General features: G+C 40.6%; 1 protein-coding gene across 1 annotated transcript in view; it reads left to right on the top strand.

Annotated features, from left to right (window-relative positions):
* The first annotated feature begins 551 nt into the window (after window positions 1-551).
* The window catches only part of epb41l2 (erythrocyte membrane protein band 4.1 like 2), a 51432-nt gene continuing 34346 nt past the window's right edge, over window positions 552-17637 (top strand). The window contains exon 1 of the mRNA XM_062437605.1: window positions 552-681. The gene's annotated coding sequence lies outside the window, so the exon portion shown is untranslated. The remainder of the gene's footprint in view (window positions 682-17637) is intronic.

Raw genomic sequence — 17637 nt, 5'->3', positions numbered from 1 at the left:
TGGCATGCACAGTACAGATTTATGGGAGTATCTTGTTTCTTCAAGTATTCAAATATGTTTTCTTATGGTTTATTAAGGTGCCACAACCCAAGATGATTGCACTGCAGTGTTTCTCTAAGCTTGGGTTCGGTTTACAATGTAAATAATACAAATAAAATTAGAGTAGTTTCAAAGTCACTGACGCTGCTAAGAAAAAGCCAGTACACACAGCAAGGCAATGCATTCAACAATAACAAAATAACATAGGAGAGATGTGTGAAATAAAATACAAACACTAAAGTGAAAAATGTGGGGAGGGGAATAAACATAAAGTCAACATATTGCAGTGACTAATTTGATCCTCTAGAGGGTGCTGCTTTGCCACACTAGCACTGCCACATCTGCATCGACCGTCCCACTAACGCGGATAGACAACGCGTGCGACCAATCACAGCTTAGAATCTAATACAGTAACTCCTCTCAGCCAATGGCAGAGCGCTAAAAGATGTTTTTCACTGTATGGGGCGGGTCTCGGGGATGATGGACACGTCTACTCTGAGCCATAGCCAGATTTTTCAGTGTGGACTGTAGTGAAGATTTTTGGAGGCTGATATCGTGGGACGTACGTTATTTTTTGGAGGAGAACAGACGGAGAGGCCACGTTTGGAAGTTCCCCTAACGCATCGTCGGATTTTACTACAGGTAACGCTTCATTTTAGCCCATTTTTGAATCACGTGATTTATGCATCATCGACTGCGACTGGTACAATGCTGTTTGAACGCATTTCATTGCATATATAGCACATTTTGTTGGGGTATATATATAGGCGCTACAACTGCACTAAATCCACATTAACTCACATTTTTAAAATGGTCAAGCAAACAGCAGCTTCACACGAAATCCATTATATTGCGCCTTGGTCGTTAAGGGGCTTCATGGCGCCTATCTTCATTATCCCAGTTATCATCACCTAAACTACTTTCATGTCCCGCCGTATCTCCCTCGGATGTGTTGCTCGCCGTGAGCGTCGAGGATATACGCTCGGTTTAAGGCAAAAGCAGCCAATACTAACTCACATGTTTAAAAGTCATTTTTCTGAACGAATAAACCTCGTTGTGGTTGCATTTCCTGGTGTAGGTGAAGTGTACCGCTACGTTAACGGCGTGATATTACCGTAGGAGGTTGGCTCTTCTCATCACCGTAAACGTAAAAGTCTGTTTAAAAGCACGTCTCTCTCAGCATCCATCCACTAAGTTAGTAAATAGTCAGTAGAGTTGTTTTAAATCGACCACTAATCGTTTGAAGGCGTTTTATCTGTGTAGTTGTGTAACGATGTTGTCCTCCTGTTGTGTCTGCATGGTCACTGCCTGCTGCAGGAGTGAACTGAGCAGCACTAGCACATGTTTTAGTGCTTTTTAAATGAGTGATGTTTGTTTCATTTGGTTTCATGCTCGGGACGTGGTTTTTACAAAAGTGTCTGGGAAATGAAGGCCTGTTGTAGGTTGTTAAACTAACTGTTGGATCCAAAGGTTTCGACTGGTGATGAAATACTTTTTTTTTTTTTAAAGATGATGAAAAAAAAGATGGGGAGATAGTATTTCATATTAGCAATTAGTTTATGTGTCAAGATTAGAACAAGAAAAACAAGTTAGCAGTGCCCAAAGTAATGTGGTTAGATTGCTTATTTAATTAGTTTGACAAGAGTTTCAGTTTATTTATAAAGATATAAAACAGAGAAAAGGAAGAGACTATTTCAATATTGAATCTGCTATCAGTCATTTTTGCTTCATAAATGGCTCAGATGATCATTTGAGCTGTGATTTGACCACATTAATGTATGCAATTAGAGGTTTCTTTGAGCTGTGTCTTAATGGCTTATTAAAAAAGGGTCACAAACTCAGATTTGGTTCCAGTTTAAATGGTTTTACTCTTAACTGCATCCCACTTCTTATCTAAATGTGCCTACTCTTTCCATAATACTCATTCTCTTTCCAGCAAAGCACATACTGTTCTTTCCATGTGTTTCGCAGACATACCCATAGTCATATTTGTTTGACAGATGGTAAAGGCTCAGCTAGTTCACAGACAGATAGACAGGCCGGCCTGTCAAATTGAGGGACAGACTGCATTGATCTGAGATTATGCTGACATGTAAAACGTAACTAGCGAACATATCCATTTCATTAATGTTATCAAATTCCAATGCACTAAATCAGTGTAGGAATACACATTCACAATTAACAAAGTTTGCCATTTTTCAAGTAACTTCTGTTATATTTGTTCTATTTCTATGCTTATCTGGCTTTATCAGTAACCTTTTGTCAGGGGTCTTTTGCAATTCAGTCTCTGATGTGTGCCGCAACATGACTGGGAACTACACAGGCAGACTCATAGAGTAATATGAGGGCAGTTGATAACACAGTTGCTATTAACAATCATCCTTAAATCTAGCTCTAACTAATTATGTGTGTGTGTGTTTGTGTGTGTGTGGCCATCTATTCATCACTTTAATCAGCACAGCTCAGCTTTTGGTCAGTACTCTCTGGAGATCATGTTTGACTTCCCATTTTGATTTATTTTAATGTGATGGGCATCAAATCATCAGACATCAGGTATTTCTCAATGCCTAAGCAGCAGATCATAACAGTTGTTATATCACTTGGCTTTGCACAGCAGAAATTGAACATCACACGCTTCACAAAGGTGTTACTTTCTGCAGGGCTATTGTGTTGTAGTAGGTTACATGTAGAGCTAAAATGATTGGGTTAGGGTTAGGCTTGACCCATTGAGTTTAGTATCTTAAATGTAAATGTTCTGGTTTTTATTTGTCTTCTATGCTAGTAAATCGAACATAATTTGTGTTTTACACTGTTGGTTGCCATGGAAGCGAGCTTTGAGTTTTAAAAATCACTCAAAACTATGAATCGATGATCAAAATAGTTGGTGATTAACTTTCTGTCGATCAACTACTCAGTTAATCAAGTTGCATGTTTTTTGTTTCCAATTCTTACTGTTAAATGTTTGTTTTATGTAAAGCACATTGAGTTGCCATTGTGTATGAAATGCACTATATAAATAAAGCTGTCTTGCCTTGCCTTGCCTTAATCGACTGATCGTTGGAGCTTTCCAGTATTTCATGTCATTTTATAGCTTAAATGATGAATTGTGAAAAATATGATGAATTGATAATGAAGATAATCATTAGCTGCAGGTGTGCAGGTTATTTTGTGCAGCAGGTGTCGGTCCGCTGTAGGAAAACGGTGTTGCTGACACAATAACTTTCTTATAGCTACAACACGGTAAAGAATTTGTCTTCTTTTGACCAAATTTGTCCTCGAAATATGTGTAAACAGACAGGAAGGCTTTCTGTAAGCAGTGAGCACGTCGGTCTTCTTGCTCTGGTGTGTTTTTCCTGCGTACCCCCACCCCCCCTCTCTCTGTGTATAGTTTATCTATAATCATCGGTGTCATGTTGGTTCTCAGACTCTCAGGATGTGTAGAACAGTGGCAGCTCTGTCAAACCCACTAATGAGAAGGCCTTAATTGGTTGTTCTGGTGGGAGAATCTGCTCATTAAAGGTAGCTGGAACTAACTCTGGGACATGCCAGAACAAGTGCATGATTTTCTTTTTTTGTTCTTCTCAATATTGCTGTTGTCAAGGACAAACCTTACGTTTCCATTCATTTGAGCTCTGTGTCTTTTATGAAATAATATCTCTGTGGTTTGGTTCTTCCTAATGCCAAAACCCTGTGTATACATTAAAATTAAAAGGAATTAGCCTAATGAATCAGATGCAAAACATAATTGGACACTTAATTTCTTTAACAGTACCCCCTCCCTTAGAGGGTCAGTTTTTATTTTCATCTTTCGCATTTTATGGCTTCTTAATATTTTGATTTAATTGAGCGAAGAAAACAGTACACGTGAACTTCATTTGTATGTTTTTCTCACCCTCCCCTTGTGACAGACAGCAGGGAAAGTCGAGAGACACAGGGAGACAAAGATAGGAAGTAGAGATGGAGCGGCAGAAGTAGAAAGGGAGGGAGTAGAAAGGAGAAAAAAAAAAGCTGAGCAGAGAGGAAGTGGGTAAGAGTCAGACAGAAAGAGGAAAAAGAGAGACTGAGCGGGAGCGACAGAGAGAGTGAGAGATATTGCTTAACCATTCGGAAAGGCTATGGGAACATCCCCGTGTGTGCGTGTGTTGGTGTGAGTATGTGTGTTTTCACCCTGACCTTGTCGGTTCAACAGGAGCAAAGCACGTCACATCAACTCAGACACACACAGATTGCCCCGCTGTCACACACACCGCTTTGCATGACTAACGATGGCTGTGTTTTTTTATGTGCATGCAGGTACCAAAAAAAATACTGACTTCTCATCTTCTTTCTGATTTTTTTTTTTACAAACTGAAAATCTAAATGTCAAGGTTTTGATTCGGCTTCAATGTCCAGTCTGTGAAAGTGATCCAAATTCAAGACTTTAATCTCGACAATTTCAGTGACTCCAGGACAAAATTCAATAAAAACAATTAGTCAAAATTAGTAGAAAGGTGGACATTCAACAGTTTTGGCAGCCAGCAGTGAGCGAGCGGTCGAGTATTAGCCTCTAGCTTTTAGGCCTGCTTGGCCAGCGGTCACCACAGTACACGGATTCACACAGAGAAGATCAGAGAGCCATGAATGAATGGAAACTGTAATGCAATGTTCAGCTTATTAGCGCTACAGAGAGACAGTGAGAGGAGAGGAGAGGGGAGGAGGGCGGGTGAGAGAGTGAGATTGGGGAGGGGGGAAAAAGAGTGATAGAGATGTGGAGGACGTGCATGATGGAGTGTAGTTACTCTGGAGAAGAGGGTCAGCTAAATGCCAAAAAATGGAAACAAGAATATATATATTTTTTTTTATTTAGCTAGTGTAATAGCCATGGGTTAGAGTACAGTAGCAGTCAAAAGTTTGGACACATTTGACTGCCATTCACTTCAATGAGAGAGCGTGTCCAAACTTTTGACTGGTGCTGGAGATCCATTAGGAGGAGAATAGAAACCCCTTGTGTTGAAGAGTAATGTTTTATGTCAGGGAGAGAAAGAAAGAGAAGGAAAGAGAGGGCAAACTGCCTTCCCCAGCAAGTGTTCAGCTCTGAAAGAAACGATAGAATAAAATCCAGAGAGAGAAAGAGAGAGCGTTGGCCTGTGGCTTTGGCAGGGGGCCAAACATAGTTAAAAACAGATTAATCAGCATAGGGTCACATTCTCACAGAGAGAGGCTGAGCAGGGCGGGGCAGAGCCTTCATCTTTTTCAAAGGCCAATTCTTGGGCAGCAATGCAAGGAAATCTTGGCGCAGATTTTTATATCGGCAGAAAATTTGATAATATTACACTTTAATATTAAGCTTGTAGTGTTGTGACCTGTCTTTGACACTAGTAGGACCGCAGCTAGCAATTATTTTCATTATCTGTTAATCTGCATGTGACAAAATAATAAAAACACCCTTTATAATCTGCTACAGCTGGAGCTGCCGTGCTAGTGATTTTACTTAACCGCACAAATTAGCGAAGCCATTCAAACTGTCACGGTGATCACCATTAAAACAAAAATAAAAAGTCAGATGTTAAATGATTGATCCCTAAATACTGGTAAAATTTTTAGAGTCTATTCTTTATAAAACCTGAGAGAATAACTAACGTCCCATCACTTTAGCTGCAGCAGTGAAGCGGTGATCAGCTTAACTCTGTATTATTTTGTCCAACTAGCAGTCCAGAGCTAAAAGACATTCAGTTTATCACATTTTATCACTAAATCTTAACGTTTGTGAAGCTGGAACCACCAAAATTGGGTAACCCTAACCCGAATCCTAGCGTTCATTTTTGTCATTAGCCATTTATTCTTTCGTTTAGGGATTAATTCATCCATCATTTACTATATTCATCATATCATGTGTAGGCTGTTCATTCATTCATATGTTCATTCAACGGGATGTCAAAAAAAAAAAGCCAGGAAGAGGGTTTGTGTAGGGCAGAGGAGAGGAGGAGAGGTAGCACCAGGGGAGGTGGGATATCAGGGCAGAGCAATTTTTTTTCTTTTTTTTTTCTTAAAGAGGAAGGGATGAGGGGTGGAAAAGGAAGCGAGAGGAGAGGAGTATCTGGAGCAAGAAGGTCGAGAGGGAGCACAGACTAGAAAACTTGTTCTCATTAGTTGCCTTTGAGGAAACTCAGAAGTTTGCAAAGCATTTTGGAAAAGAGCGTAAAGAACTCAGTGAACTGTGTGTTTGTGTCGGGGGGGGATTCAGTCGTTCCCACAGGTCAAAAATACACATTGGCGGGGGCTTAGGGGCGCTTGGGGGAGCAGGGGCTGTGGGGGTGATTTAGACATCTGTGTAGATATTTTTACCGACATTATAGATGGATTTAATAGATATGTTGTTCAGACTTTTGTTAGGAAATGTAATTCTTCGGAGAAATGAGGAATAATGTGACTGTACGGATGTTTTGTTCTCAGTCATTTCCTGTTTTTATGTTGACAGATTCCTAATGACAGACAAACGCAGATACTGACACACACAGTTTGTGCTATAAAAAAAAAGAGAATTGAAGATAAAGATGGTGGATGAGAGCTTGACTGAGGAGTGAAAACAGGAGGAGGGTCCCGAGTTGCCTTATTGCCACACTTCCTGTTTCCTGATTAGGGGTCGGAGGTCGCTGGTCTGGGATTAACTGATACTAGGCGGCTAAACAGCCTGTCTGGTCATGTCGTTGACCTCACCACTGCTGCCTGAGAAGAGCCGCTCGCCGCAACATATTGTAATGATGTGCGAGCTTGCGTCCGGACTTTAAAGGCAACTTGTCCTCGCAGTAATTGAGAAAACAGGAGGATGTTCTAAAAATGAGGACATCTCGTAGTGTTCACAAGGGGAATGTCTAATTTTAGAGTTAAGGGTTAAGGTTAGTAGTTAGGAAATTAAAGGCAGGCAGCTATGAGTTGAATGCTTTACATTCTCACTGTTACATATTGTCACACACATAATTGGAGATCCAGAGCTACTAACCAATCTTGATTACAGCTGAAACTAATCATTATTGATTCATCTTGAAGTTTTTTTCTCAATAAATTGACTAATTGTTTCAGGAAACAGTGACTAATGCCGGTCACTCTGTCCTAATGCTCGAAGTCATAAAAGTTTGTTGTTTTTTTTCCACACCTAAAGTCCAAAAAATCAAGGACATTCAGTTTACTGTCACAGAAGCAGCAAAATTGCACAATTCAGAAGCTGGAGCTGGGAAATATTTGGCTTCTTTTAAAGTATTTCAGGAGAGATAGACACTGGGAAAGACATGCAGTAACAGTCACTGACAAGACTCAAACTGGGGTTATTGTGGTTCATGGTCAGCACCTTGAACCCCAAGACCACCGGGTGAAACAGTACTTGCCATTTCTTGAGAATAAACTTAAACAATTAACCAGATATTAAAAAAGTTGCCAATGAATAGTCTCTGTATCAATGGACTGACGAATGACACATTGGTTCTACTTTAAACTATTAGTGAATATTTTATGTAGAATATTATGTTGTAGCTGCATCAAGCCTTTGCATCAAATAGCTCATATAAAGAATAACACACCTATGCTTTCTTGTTGACATCATGTAAAAACAAGAATTAGTTATCCAACATTGGACTTTAAGGTGTACATTGTGTGGGCCAGTAAATGGTGATGACTGTAGGGGTGTTGAACACATTGTCACTGTGAAATCAGTAGGTTTTTAGTAGTGCTGTGATATAGTATTTACTAGCATAGCACTAGCGTATTAAAAGACCATTATACATCATAATCTGGCTACTGAGCTCTTGACCTTATGTGCAGCGTTTAGTTTTGCACTGAAGGGAATGTGGCAGCTTGGACTAGCAACAGACTATTATCCAAATATTTGTATTGGCTTTTTATATGCAAAAACATACAGTACGTACAAACGACTTCCACAAGATAAAGAGACATTAAAAACAATAAATAAACAAACAAAAAAATATTAAAAAATTCCAGTTAATACATATATTTCAGAGATTGTTAATTGGGCAAGTCGTAGTTAAATATTTCAGCATCTCTATCAGGAAATTCCAAGACAAATAGTCCAAAAAACGCTGCCAGACCCTATAAAATCCCCGGGTTGATGCCCCGGTCGAGTGTTTGAACTCACCAGACTTTGATTGCATTATCACATCCCCAACACGGTGCCTGTGTGTAGGAGGGGTAGCTGACTCCCTGTTAAATAAAATAAGGCGTTGGGCCAATAGAAATGAAAAGGCTCAGGCGTCTTACGGACCAGAAACAGACTAAACATGCTACTGACCTGAAGAATCAGGGTCAACTTCAGGCTGCATGAATGTGATGAGTTCAGTTACTGATGTACAACTAAAAGTGCATTTTAACCTATAAAATCGTCCGTTGAAAAAAGTGACTACAAAGCTTTAAACTGAGAGCGGCCACTTTGGATGGAAAGGTATCATATTACATTTTTCTTACAATGGAGAACTGCCATGTTTACACAGTTCAAAGCTTTCACATCTCTGCTTTCAGCTACTTTCATCTGCATCTCGTTGCCACGCTATCCAGCTGTACTAATGAGTCCAGTTGATACCCATGAAGTCATTTGTTTTGCATAGGCACCTGTTGTTACCCACCCTCTATGGGATGTGCGTTACCGTAGCAACGCCACACCCACTGCTTGTCAGTGAGAGGCTCGTGTTAGCATGTGCGGTGGGTTCTTTATCTTTCACATTAATTTCATTCTCTCCTCCCAGCCTAACAGCCTAATGCGTTCTTCTTCTTTCTCTCTTCGTTTTTCCCTCTATTTCACCACTGTCACTCTCACACGCACAATAAACTGTATCTGTATATGTCCTGTGCACCCATGTGACCCACCCACACTCCCACTATGTCTTACACACACACACACACACACACACACACACACACACACACACACACACACACACACACACACACACACACACACACACACACACACAGAGGCAGAGCACTCGCGCCTGACTGCTCTAATCGTTGAATAGGGGAGTTTTAGCAGTTAACAATAGTAGTTATGAGCTGACCCATTATCAGTCCCTCCAGGATTTCACAGAGTTTCTTTTGTGATAATTGTAGCTATAAAAAAAATCCGATTTTTGCAGCAGTTTTCTCAAAAATTGCAATTTGATTTTGCAATGTGTTATGTGCTCTTCTTATGGTAAAATAGCAGGAATTCAGGGAAGAAATGCAAACAAAGGAAAATAATGCATTTTTTAAAAACCTCTACCAACGAAGAATCATATGTAATAAATAATTTATTACCATGTGAACGATGAGTTCAAATTTGGAAAAGAAAATAGTGGACTTGAGTTCCATTTATAAGACTTTATTGAATAAACTTTCACCTCAACATTAGCACCCAATAAAATCAGTCAATAATGCCATTAAAATATAACTATTACATAAAAATATAGTTTCATTTCCATGTTTGCTGTCTGGAAAACACATCAGCTTGTATTCTTCTGACTAACTGAATGTAAACCTCATTTGCAGGTGAGTCTTGTCCAGATTTGTCTGTTGATTTGGCCAATTTATACGGAAAATATGCAGTAATGTTGCAAAATTTCAAGCTCTCACAAATATTGCACGGTTTCTTGAACGTGCTTTAATTATTGCGATTTCAAAATTGCAATTTCCTGGAGGGACTGAATTATTCTCAGACACACAAAAAAGAGAGTGATTTAATGACATTAAAAGACAGGGCACAAAAAGGACATTTTCTTGTCTTGCATCAACAGATTGTATTGTAATCACCATTATTTTTTCAGTCATCTACAGTTTTCCTGGCATCAGACGTGTATTTAAGACCATGTGCCAAAGACTGGCCAAAATGGAAATTAAAGAAACTATTTGAGAAAGTGAGAGAAGAATGAATGGAATACTGTCAACACTGTGTGTGAAAAGTGTTAACTAAATGCCAAAAATGCTAAATAAGTATGGTCCATTGCCACCAATATTTTAGTCAGTATTTGACCTGATATCTGATAGCGATATCTCTAATGAGTATGCGTAACCAGGGTAACCAGGCTAAGCTGGTGAGCCCATGAACATGTATTTTAAGGTTACTATAAGAATAGAATAAGCATGCTTTTATTTGTTATTGCACAGCTGTACAATGAAATTTAGTGCAAATCCTCAGTGGTACAAATAAGATTACTAGTTAAAATAGACACACATTTGCAGCACAATCAACATATAAGTTGACCTAAATTTAAAAACAGGTGTAATATACAATGTGAGTAATTAATAGTCTGTCATTGTATTGCACTAACCGTAGTCAGCGATATATTATGTAATTTTGCCTGAAATTGTCCAGCTGTTGAAGCATGATACAGCTAAATGCTACACTGCCAAAGCATTGAGGGTGGAACCCGAGCTCTAAAATGACTGCTCTGCACGTCGGAGTATGTGGATTATTAAACTATTTTGACAGTAATTGTTTGGGTCGGAGTCAGAGAGCAAACTGAACCAAGGATATTCACATACTGAACTGAACATCCTGTACCAAACAGTTCAAGATGAATACACAAACCATTACACTCTTATTATTATCAATTATAATCTGTGGATTATTTCTTGATGAATCGGTTTGTCATTTGGTGTGTAAAACGTCAGAAAACAGTGAAGAACATGCAAATGCAGTCACATTATTAGTTTTGTAAAGTTCTGAATATTATTAGTATATAGCGTCCTTGTGGGGTTGGAAAAGTGAAACAGTGTTACTGCCATCCTGTAGAATTGTGCAGCAGACAATAGCTGTTATGAGCCAACAGTAATAACACACTAGGGAGAAGTAATGACACACTTTTGGTCGTTTTAAGCATCACTTATAAACTGATCTGGTCACAAAAAGACACCGGGGGGGGAGCGCCTTTTGTGTCGATGCACCTGCTATGTCAGGACGGGGAAGTAGTGATGAAATCAGGTGATCAGGTGACCAGGTGTAGCTGGGAGCAGAAGAGGAGACGGAGCAGTGACGGAGAGTAAAATGAAGGGATGAATGGACAGACAGACAGGCAGGCAGGCAGGCAGACACACAAACATACACAGGGATTATCCTTTGTGTAATCCTCAGTGTGAGGATCAGAGTGCAGCGTAAAGGGAAGGACATGTTCAGAGTTTTCACACCACCACTGCAGTCTGTGTGTGTGTGTGTGTGTGACTGAGTGTGTGTGTGATTAAGAGTACAAATCCATAGCTGGTGTGTTTATCAGTCATTCTGTGAGTTTGCATTCACACGTTTTAGAATCTGTTTAAATGTGTGTGTCCATGTTTCTGTGTTGCATTGCGTGACAGATGGACATTTCATACAAGAGAACAGCACAGATTAGGACTCTGCACCCTGTGTGTGTGTGTGTGTGTGTGTGTGTGTGTGTGTGTGTGTGTGTGTGTGTGTGTGTGTGTGTGTGTGTGTGTGTGTGTGTGTGTGTGTGTGTGTGTGTGTGTGTTATGGTCATTTCCAAACCAAAGCAGGGCTCAGTGACGGTCAGCTGCTGGACTCCGGTGGGACAGTTTGAGAAGCTGGTAGCTTGTTGCATCAGCATTTGGGACGTCCCAGTGCGATATGCAGATTGGATTTTTAATTCGTTAGTCTCAGCTGCTCGAAGGCCCGATCGACGTCTGATGCTTTGTTGTATCGGGACCGTTGCGCTCGGTGTACAGCAGCTGTCAGAAACGACCTCTGTAGCACAATTGAAACATTGTCGCTGTTTCATGAGGAAGTGAAGCGGGGAGCGACACAAACAGCAATTAAGATGAGACATCTACACAGGCGGCAAGCAAAGCAGCGTCAGGGTTAAAATGGATGTTTTGTGTCTATTTCCGGAACATTTTACAGGTCAAACACACCCGAGTGTATACAAGTACTGCTGTTGTTTGAAGTTTCGTACAGTTTGCAGTAAATGGGCTCCTCTTGTGGCTAGCGCGCCTCAAAATATGAGTAAGAGACCATAAGATGAATAAAACCCTATGATGCAGGTTATGAATGCAGAACTATTAAGATGTCTTTAAAACCAGATCTTAATTTTCTTGTGTCTAAATTGTAAGTGTTCTGAATTTGCAATTTATAGCTTAATCCTGAAAAAAACCCAAAACAATCACAACTCAATTTTGGGAGCGGACGTATATTAACCTGATCAGAACATTTATCAGTACTTGAATTGAAAACTGAGTATGTTTAGTTTAGTTAGGTTATCTTTATTTGTTCAAGATTGTAAGTAATTGATTCATCTGTAGATCATTTTTTAATTAATCTCACTTATTGTGTGTGTGTGTATGTGTGTGTAGGTGAGGTAGAAACCAGCTGGTTCTGACAGCTAATAGACACACACACACACACCCACACACACACACACACACACACACACACACACACACACACACACACACACACACACACACACACACACACACACACACAGACATGTAAGATTTATAATGTTATGACATAATAACACCTGTTAGTACTTTCCAAAGGCTGGTTTCTGATTCGCTGCCCACATCTAATTTTTTGACTCTCATTGTTCAGAAAAGCAGCCAAACCAATCAAAGCTTTTCTAGGTGGGGCTAGTTTGGAAATGACACTTAACTGGAATAGAGCCTAAAAAAACAAAAAACAAAAATATTTTTTTTCAAAAGACGACCATCATTTTTTCCCTTTCCTGAGTATTTATGTGTTTTGGGAAAAGTTTAGTTAATCATCTGGACTGGTCTGGTATTTCAGGAGTTTTTTTTTAAGGGGGATGCATGTTATTTAATTTACTTTTTCGAAGATAACAGCTTCCACTTAATGATAGAAAATAACATTGAGAGGGAAGATATTGGAAAAATTGTGATCTGCTGTGAGTTGAGTAGCCTTTCGTGTGGGTGTGGCACATGAGTGGGATGTTAGCAGAGGATGAGAGGAGGGAGGGAAGAGTAGTGCTTCCTGTAGGTCTGCATAATATCAGCTGTAAATTTAACGTGGTTTGAAACGGGTTTAGGCACGGTCATAATCTCTATTGTCACTTCTATGCTAGCTCACTAATCTGTATTTTTTTGCCGTGGTAATCTCTTGTTTCCATGGGGATTTATTGTTGTAGTCCATGAATGTCATTGCCATGGAAACCTGTTCCTCCCTGCTCTGCCCCATACAATTGGGTGGGTGGGTATGTTTTTTTTCTTCCTTTTTTATCACTTTTATCAGATAATTAAAAAAAAAAACAACACAAATGTGAAACCTTTTAAGACACAAGTTACATCTGTCTTTTCTTTCTTTCTTTCTTTCTTTCTTTCTTTCATTCTTTCTTTCTGCACTCACCCCCGTGAGTCTCTCTCGTAAAATTTTATCTCCCGGCCACAGGCCAGATCAGGAAGTTTTTGTTGCTATGACGACGACCCCTAAAACCCAGACAGGCAGCAATAAAGTTGTAAGTAGGGGAGCTGCAGTGTTTGCATTTCTGTGACCTGTGTGGCTGCAATATGGTGTTTGTGAAGATGTGAGAGGCAAAAACGGCAACACTCTTTAATGTACTCTAAAAACAGCGCGTATAAAAGTTAAAAGTATTCTTTTCCAACAGGATTTTTAGCCAGAATTAAAAAAAAAAAGAAGATGAAAAAAAGGTGGGTGTAACATCTGCCCTGGTGTTATTGTCTGAGCAATAGTGTGCTTATTTAATTCATTTTCTTTCCTGTACAATGTGAAATGCTGTTTCAAAGCTTTGCAAGCCAAAGACATGAAGTAATGGCTCAGTGTTCTCTGAGGGATCATGAATGAGAAAACAAGAATGATGTGTTTCAAAGAGAGGTGGGAGAAAAGGAGGTGCTTTCATTACTGACTGTTTCTGATGTTTTTAATACACAAAATTGTGCACATACAGGAATGGTGTAAAAGATTATGCGCTGAAAGATTGAAGATGAGAGGATGAAAAAGGAGTGATTCCCATGCGAGCTCTCCTTGGATGAAATGAAGAAGGACTTGGCATTAAGAGGAAGTGTAATTCGCCGTGTCCATTAGTAATCTGGCACAGTCAGCTTGCGCAGTAGGTGGGGTCTCGCTCCTTCTCTTTCATCCATCCATCTTTCACCTCCCTCCATCTCTCTGTCCTCCCTCGCTCTGCTCCTACTCTCTCTAACACACTCCTTCTCCACCTCCTCTCGCTCTCTCTCTCATTTTCTGCCCTCGTTTCTCAGAGCAATAGTCCCGGGGGAAGCAAGCGCAGAGCTCTGAGGGAGAGAGAGAGGAGAGGATGGAGGAGTGAAAATGACAATGACAGTTTGTAGGGCAGGCGTTTGCTAAGAGGTGGGAAGCGAAAGTGAAGGAAGAAAGAAGAGCAGGGAGCAGAGAGAACTAAAGCTAAAGGGCAAAATAAAAGTGAAAACAAAGAATAAGGAAACAGGAGGTGAGAAGAAGTGAAGGGAAGGAGTTACAAGAGGAAAAGAAAGCAACAGAACCAACAGTAGGTAAGGGTACAAGTTCCATCCATTCATTTCCCCATTCATTTAATCCTTCATTGTGAAAACTTAACAGGAGCAACACGTGATTGTTTGAGAAAAGATGTAAGGAGGTATTTACTGTCTCGCGCCGCACAACAGTAAAGCCCGAGGGTAGCTGTTTACAGAGGTTAAAGTGTCAAGTCGGTGTCGTTAAAATAATTGTTCATGTTGCCGATGTGACGGTCATGTGCAGCAACCATTCGTTGAACATGCTGTACGGAATGTGTTTGCGGTAGAGTCAAGCATGTAAGATTAAAAAGCTAAAATCAAGATAAATCCAGATAAAGCGAGTAGTAAATATTTACTGATGAGAGATGAGGAAATGAGCTCAGATATAGAGCCTCTTTAAGTGTGCATTAGAGAGAGATATGGAGTCAAGTTGAATCAGAAAATCACATGCATGTGTACAAACATAGAAATGCCTCACCAACTATAATTGGCAGGACTAGCTGCATGTGTGTTCGTGTGTATTGTAAATCTGCAGGCTTTTAAACTTGCCTATTTTGGACAAGTGGGTTAGTTGATCACTACTAATTGACTGTGAAATACTCTGATAAGATGAGCCACAGCCAGTAATACAGTACTCGCCTCTGGACAGATTCTAAGAATAAAGAGATACTTAATGCTTAAATGGAAACAAACAAACAAAGCACATAACATCCATAGATACTTTTGGATTTTATATGTTAGGTGATGACGCAGGTCTACTTAATGCACACTCAACCCATGTTTGACCCCATTCATGTCATAGCTCAGCCATGGACAAGATTACTGTACTGTGATGGCTGCCAGCTTCCTAAAACTGACGCAAGTTAAATGCTACATAGGTTGGTATTATGGTTTTACTGCTATAAACCAGTCAGTGAGTGTATATATGTGTGTATATATGAAAAGAGGCCATAATAATGTCACGCTATTGTTTATATGGACTGTGGGAAGAAGAGAGAAAGAGGAGGGGTTTCAGGGGGGAGATAATGCGAACGGGCGATTGGAGGGGATTGAAAGGGGGCCCGGAAGAAAGGGATTGAGAGAAGAGAGATGAATGCAAAGATTTAATGAAAACGAGAAAGAGGCGCCCAGGGGCTGGAGAGTGGAAGAGAAAGATGGAAAGAGATGGAGGGTGGTAGAAGAAGAAAGAAGTAAAGAGTTGAAGGTGGAGTTAGAAAGCTATGAGAGCAGTAGGACAAGGTTCTCGGTGTTGGGCCAGCGTAGAGCAGGACTAAGTGTCCGTGACGAAGCTGCAGGTCTGATGCCAGCTCACATACATGCTGTGAGCTTGTTCATTGAGAAGCACAGTGTCAGAGCACAGGGAGCTGCAGCAAGTAGGTAGGAACTCTATGGTAGAGTTGGGTGAATGGACCAAATCTAGTACATTATACATGTAAAAAAATAAATAAATTCAAAGCTCAGGTAGCAGTCTTAACACACCAACTTATTCAGTCTTAACGCACCAACTTATTCACAAACTGTTGCACATTTAAAGCCTGTGTAACTACAGAATTATGATAGATTATTGGTCAGAGTATCTGGATCACCTGTTCAGGTACATTCAAGTTGCTTAGACCCACGTCAGTCTCTACACACTTTGCTCATAGAGACTGAGGACAGTCTCCCAGGTTTCATTGCTAAAACTGAGTGGATATAATAAGTATGGCTGGAGGACAATGAGGCTAGAGCATCATTTCCAGTAAGATCTTAACAAAATGTAAAGGGCGTAGTTTGTTGGCGTCTGTTCTTGCGGCTGTTCATGCAACTAGCGTGCATTTAGAACTTCCCAGACCTCGGTAAGTGGAGATCTCTGATTGTCTTGTATTGAGAATACAAGTTGCCAAACAGGACATCCCAAATGACATCCCATTAGATGTTTTGATAAAATGTTACTGCTATATTTAACCACCCGCAGTATCTTGAGATGCAGTGTTTTGTTTTTTTTCCTAAGTAGCTGCCACAGCTTGAGGCTGAACTAACGGCTGCTTGGATGCTGACTGTAAAAAAGTCCCTGATCCCAATTTACTCCCAAAAAGCGTCATCTTCTCTCCAGAGAGTCTTTTATTTCAGTTATAAGCTGCAGCTCTGAGCCTTAAACCTGCTCCAATGCAAACAAAATGGGTCGCATCACACCTGGCTCTCTCCATCTTTGTACAGTCTACAGTTGGTCTTCTGGTTTTATGTTTGTCGAGCTACATCACTGGGATTCCCTCTTTATTTGTCTTTCTCCTTATCTGTAAAAGAGCAAACAGTCTATTGCCCCTCTGACATTTGCAAATACCTGCATACACACCTCTTTCTGCCCAACCCCCCCCCCCCCCCCCCCCCCCCCCCCCACACACACACACACACACACACACACCTCATTAGTCGATCATGCGTAAGGAGTCCTGTTCTATTTTTATTCCCAGCCCCTCCCTACACACCACTGCTGCAACTGTGGCTGTGTGCATGTTATGTGTGTGTCCGCTCTTATTGAAGGTGGCAGGGCAGAAAAGAGAAAGTAGGAGAGTCAGAGATGGTCAGAAAGGAAAATGCAGACGACGTGATGAATAATAGAACCAGAGTGAGAAGGCTTGGGAGACATAGTGTGGGTGATGGAGGAAAAGGAGGAAGGGGGAAAGATTCAGAGCAAGTGAGAGGACAGGAGTTGAAGATGACGATGACGAATAGTGAATAAATCACGCCGAACCTTCTGCCTAAAGCTTCTTGTATACACACAGTCGCACACATACACACACCACACCGAAGCAGGCTGTGTATGCAGGTAGACACCCGTCATGTGCGACTTCTGACCTCATCTTCCCCTCAAGACCAATGTCACAGCCATCCAGCGTTACCAACAAATTAGTGTCACGCTGAATGAATGTATTTGTTTCCGTGATAAGGCGTGTGTGGACAGCGCTGCCAAAGATATTTGGGTTGAGGAGTGTGTGTGTGTGTGTTGGGCACAGCTGCAGGGTAAAAGCAACGACTCAGATTATAAGTAATTCTCCTCCTTTCAGTGTTCTCTACGTGCGTGACGGCTGGTAACCAGCTCTTAAGCTGCTGACCCAGATGAAACCCATAGTGTGACATAATGACATCCTAAACTCTTGTGTTTTTGTGTAATTGTGTAAAACA

This window comes from Scomber scombrus, chromosome 17 (assembly GCF_963691925.1).
Source record: "Scomber scombrus chromosome 17, fScoSco1.1, whole genome shotgun sequence".
Lineage (NCBI taxonomy): Eukaryota > Metazoa > Chordata > Actinopteri > Scombriformes > Scombridae > Scomber > Scomber scombrus.
Note: the sequence above shows the minus strand (reverse complement) of the source record. Positions and strands in the feature narration are given on the sequence as shown.